Raw genomic sequence first — 6,000 nt, 5'->3', positions numbered from 1 at the left:
AACACAAATCTCTTAGCTCCTAAGTCATAGACTCCTTACTCATATGATCTTTTGTCCCCCCCTTCACTGTGCAATATCACCTTTTTTCCTATGTCTTCTCTGGACCTGAATTCAGATAAAAGTGGTCATCAGTTAGGTATCCATACTCAAACACAGAGACAAGCAGGTAACATGTCCTATTTAAGTCCTGTTTAAGGGGACCATCTGCTTGACCCTGACCTTCAGATGAGTTTTCTGCATGTGGGAACATAGGCCCAACATGGCAAATCTTCCAATTTTCAGTATTTTCCAGAAATTCAGATTTTTATGGAAATGACACAATCTTTAAATGCAAATATTTACTTCAATTTTCTCTTTTGCAATACCAAGTGGACAAACTGAAATGTCTATGTACTGAACTCAGCCTCAAGATCCACCATTCTGCTAATCCCTGGTATAAGTCTTATTCTGATAACTTTCTACCTGTGGCTTTAGACTTTAACTCTCTGGTCTCTATCATCATCTATAAAATAAAAATAATAATTACTATCTAAAAGATGGTATGCATATATCACAAAATGTGTATGTAATACATACTCAATAAGTCTTAACTTGTGCATCTGATTATAAGTTACACACATTTTCCATTTATTCTTTTTTTATAAATTTATTTATTTTATTATTTTATTTTATTTATTTATTGTTTTTGGCTGTGTTGGGTCTTCGTTGCTGTGTGCGGGCTTTTCTCTGGTTGCGGCAAGTGGGGGCTACTCTTCGTTGTGGTGCACAGGCTTCTCGCGGTGGTTTCTCTTGTTGCAGAGCACGGCTCTAGGATTGTGGGCTTCAGTAGTTGTGACATGTGGGCTCAGTAGTTGTGGCCCACGGGCTTAGTTGCTTCGCGGCATGTGGGATGTTCCCGGACCAGGGCTCGAACCCGTGTCCCCTGCATCGGCAGGCGGATTCTTAGCCACTGCGCCACTAGGGAAACCCTTCATTTATTCTTATTTCCCCTGACTTTCTACTTTGTATTCACATACTTTAATCTTTTAAAAATTACTCCAGTTCTTTCCCTCTTTTGTTTTAATGGTAGTCCAATATATAACTTTTGTCCTCCTGTGGCTTGTTTTTAATTGAGGTATAATTTACATACAATGAAAGGCTTAGATCCTAAATGTAAAGGTTGATGTGTTTTGACAAAAGTTTGAACTTGTGTTCTTCAAAACCCAATAAAGATGAAGATCGTTTCCTTTATACCAGAAAATTTTCTCATACACATTCCCAGTAAATTTTTCTGACATCACAGGTAAACACTTAATTTTGCCTATTCTTGATCTTCATATAAAGGTAATCAAACATTATGTATTTTTTGGTGAGTGTCTGCTGTTCCTAGTTTGCTGTAAGTTTTTTTCATGTATGGGTGCTCAATTTTGTCAAGTACTTTCCCACATCTATTAAGATATCATATGAATTTTGCTCTTTCTTTCTATTAATGTCATGAATATTTGTACTCATTTTTAAAAATAATAAACCAACATTTTGTTACTGGGATGAACCTTGCTATGTCTTGTCATATTATCCTTTTTATATATTGTTGTATGTGTTTTGCTAGTGCTTTGTTAAGGACTTTTGCATATCTTTTCATGAGAGATAGTGTTCTGTAGTTTTCTTTTCTTGGAGTATACTTGATTGATTTTGGTATCGGGATTATTTTGGTCTCATAAAATGAAGTAGGGAGTGATCTTCCGTCTTATATCTTCTGAAAAATTTGTATAAGATCGGTACTATTGTTTTAACTTTGGTTAGAATCTATCAGAGAAAGCACTTTGGCCTGGTGAGAAATTTAAATTTTGAAATTCTTTTATTTTTAAACAAATCTACTTCTATTTATATGTTCTATTTTTTTCCCACCAGTCTAATTTTATCTAAACTAATCATGGAAGATGACATATACTTATTTGTAAGTATTTTGATGTGGGTCTGCAAGATTCTGAGGGGTTATCGCAGATTATTTAAGGCATGGATAACTAACAGTTTAAATGAACATAAATGCTAAGACAAACACTTCCCAATAATTGTCTTTCATCATGATCATTATAGGAAGTTGTCTACTAATTCTGACAACGTGATCCCAATACCAGTTTGAGATGCTGCCTCAGTATTTCACTGCTCTTAAATGTGTATATGCAACCTGATTGAATTTTCCTTGTTTTAGTGATTAGTGCCCTTCAATGAATTTTACTAGATTATCTAAGTTATCAGACTTATTAATATACTTTTATTAGTATCAATAATATTTCTTTATTATCATTTTATTGCTTGGAGGCTCTACAGCAACATTCTCTTTTTCATTGTTGATCTTGTTTGTGTTTTTCCTTTTTTCTTGATCAATTTTGTTAGATATTTTTCATTTTTATTCAACTTTTCAAAAAAGCAACTTTGGGCCTTAATTTTTTCCATCATTTGTTCTTTATTTTATTGATTTTCAGTCTTACCATTATTATTTCCTTTTACTTACTTTTGGTTTAAATTATTCTTCCTTTTCTTTCTTTTTAAGGTTAGGCTGAGGACATTAATTTCAAACCTCTTCTTTTTTTCAAATATAAATATTTAAATACATAAATTTTATCAGATCATGGTTTTAGCTGTTTTTCACTAATTCTGATTAAGTTGTATTTTCATTACCACTCATTTAAAAACATTTTCTAATTTCCTTGTGGATTTTTCTTTGATTCACAGAGTGCTGGATACCACCTGATGAGTTCCTGATTTTGTAGATCAGGTTGGTATCAGAGAATCAGCATTTCCAATGAGTTCCCAGGTGATGCTAAGGCTGCTGTTCTGAGGACCAGATTGGAGGGACCACTGCTCTCAGGAACAGTTCTTATTCTCAAGGGGTGGCCTTTCTGAGGATTCTTCACTTTAGCAGTTTGGAGATCCGATTTCTTCCAGCATCTGGCTTCTTCCAGAATCTCTGTTCTGCTCTCATTCTCCCAACAATTATTCTCTGCCTGGTATGTGGAGTCAAGCCTTGTACAGCATTGCCATGTGTTTGTTTAGTCAGGTATCTGGAGGAGCCACTATTCAGATTTCTGAGGCTCCTCTGTGCAACTCCTTCATCTCTGCTATCTTGTGCCATGGAATACAGCAGCCTCAGCAGCAACAAAATAGAATCGCTGTTTTCTTTGTCCAGCAGGTTTGCTGCCTTCCTTGGAGGCTCTTCATCCCTGTGCAGCAGTTTGAGACGTTCCCAGGCAGAAAACCAGAGTAAATTCAGGACTCAGCTCAGGAGTTATCCTTCTTTCAGGAATTAGAGTTATATGCTGTGTTTTTTCCAAAGCCTATATGAGTTGTTTCATATATTTTATCCTATTTTGTTGATTTTTATGTCAGGAAGATAAACCTGATATTCATTACTCTGCTGTGTCCATAACTGGCTGTGTATATACATCATTCCTGCAATCCCTTACCCTCAAATGAATGAAAGATGTTCTCTCAAATAGCTAGTTGCTTTTCCTTTCTTCCACTTCTCATTTTCCACTCTCCAATTCCTGCTCCAATTGTAAAAGACACAGCACAATATTCAATACTTGGAACTCAACTAAAAGGGACCATCAATGAACCAGAAATAATTCTCTAAGTAACACATCGATTGAAACAAGGTAAATGGCAACAAACTGATACAAAGAAATCTGTTTTTCGATTGTTGATTCATTTTAAATTCATTCATTTAATCATTTATATTTACTGAACATTGACTTTTTGTCAAACACTGTGCTAAAGATTGGGAATTAAACAATGAGTAAGAGAGACATAATTTTTTTTATTACAGTTTTAAGAGAGAAAGTCTGAAAGAAAAAACTCACAGTGAAAAAAAGAACATTCCAACTGCCTAGATGCCAAGAGTTCTTTTTGGTTGGTTTCTGTCTTCATGAATTCACCATGGTTTAGGATCCAGAAAAGTAATCATGTCTTAGCTCTAGATATAATCAAATCCTAGGCAATTTAATTCACGATAACTGAACTCACTGAGAGTAAAGTACTTTAATCAGAATAGCAATCTCTTAATTTATACTAAGGTCTCTAACTACCCCAGTGTCTGCTCTTATACCCTCAGACCAAGGCATTTTTTCATTTTACACAAGTCTATTATAATCAGCAACTGCTCTGTGAGAATGAAATCAGCACAAAGATTAAATGATGAGAATGGTTTCTGGCACCAGTCTCTGGTAATTTAATACTTCACCTCCACAGTAATAATAGCTAATATTTATTCAGCCATTACTTTCTCACAGCATTTCAATGTGGTACATACAATTATAATCCCTGTTTTACAAATAGAGATACTGTGTCACAGAAAGATTGAGTACCTAGTAAGTGGTAGAGCTGGGATTCAAACACATGGAGTCTGGCGCAAGACCCCAAGTCCTCAACTGCTCTGCTACAGGGCAATACAGAGTCCAGTATATCAAGATCTGATATATTGATTCTTGGGATGGGCAGTACCTGTATTGAGAACACATTTCTTTCTCTCTACTTTTCTATGTTTCAGTGGCTGGCTACTGTCTCTTTGACTAAGATATTATTTTTTTTAGATATGATAATGAATTTAATCAAGTTTCAGTAAAGTTTGTCCGGTAGTTTTAATCTCCTTAATCCATTATTATGGATCTCCTCAATCCATTATTGTTCATTTATAGGGTGATCTCAATCTGGAACACTGTGGGTGGTGTCTGCATTCAGAAATATTATATTTGGCTTTAGCATCTTAAAAAATTTAATTTATTATGGTTTAATATGGCAAGATTTCACATTTTTAAAAAATCAAATTTTCATGGATTCTCTTGAAAAAAAATCATAAAATTTAGAATTAATGGACCCACGTTTCACATAGTTCCAATCTGCTAGAGCAGTCCAGGCCACTGTATTCATTAGGATCACCTGTTAACAACTTCAGGCATTTTCCTTAGTAATCTTTAATATGTAGCTTAACTTGAAGGAAAATAATTTCTGATATCATTTCATCAAATTGTATATAGCTCTAACATTACTTTTAATAGAGTTGTTTATAAATGGAGTGATTATTTATATTTCTTTTTCTAAAATTTAATTTTTGTTTTATACTGGAGTATAGTTGATTTACAATGTTGTGTTAGTTTCAGGTGTATAGCAAAGCGATTCAGTTTTACATATATCCATTCTTTTTCCCACAGAGGTTATTACATATTTTTTTAAATAAATTTATTTTATTTTTATTTATTTTTGGCTGTGTTGGGTCTTTGTTGCTGCACACAGGCTTTCTCTAGTTGCGGGGAGTAGGGTCTACTCTTCGTTGTAGTGCACAGGCTGCTCACTGCGGTGGCTTCTCTTGTTGCGGAGCACGGGCTCTAGCTGTGTGGACTTCAGTAGTTGTGGCACGCGGGCTCAGTAGTTATGGCTCGCGGGTTCTAGAGCACAGATTCCGTAGTTGTGACACACAGGCTTAGTTGCTCGCGGCATGGGAATCTTCCCAGACTAGGGCTCAAACCCTTGTCCCCTGCACTGGCAGGCGGATTCTTAACCACTGCACCACCAAGGAAGCCCTATTACAAAATATTAAGTAGAGTTTTCTGTGCTATACAGTAAGTCCTTGTTGATTATCTATCTTATATATAGTAGTGTGTATATGTTAATCCCAAACTCCTAATTTATTTAAATATTCTCTTATTAAAATGTATCCAAAAGATTTCTTTTTATGAGAGGCAGTCTACTGTAATTGATAAGAGCACAGCTTTGAATCTCTCCTCTGCTGCTTAGTAGCTTTGTGACCTCAAGGAATTTATTTCACTTCTGCACATTCCAGTTTCCCTTATTGGTAAAACAATGATTAAAAAATGAGCTTATCTCACAGACTCTTAAAAGGATTAAGGAAAGTGCTAACATATCATAAGTGATTGTTACACAATTTGTTTTTCACTATTACACACATGATATGAAAGTGCACCCTTTTGGACATTTACAACTACTCCTTTAGGTTAGATTTTT

Source organism: Hyperoodon ampullatus (genome assembly GCF_949752795.1).
Source record: "Hyperoodon ampullatus genome assembly, chromosome: 11".
NCBI classification, from domain to species: Eukaryota; Metazoa; Chordata; class Mammalia; order Artiodactyla; family Ziphiidae; genus Hyperoodon; species Hyperoodon ampullatus.
Note: the sequence above shows the minus strand (reverse complement) of the source record.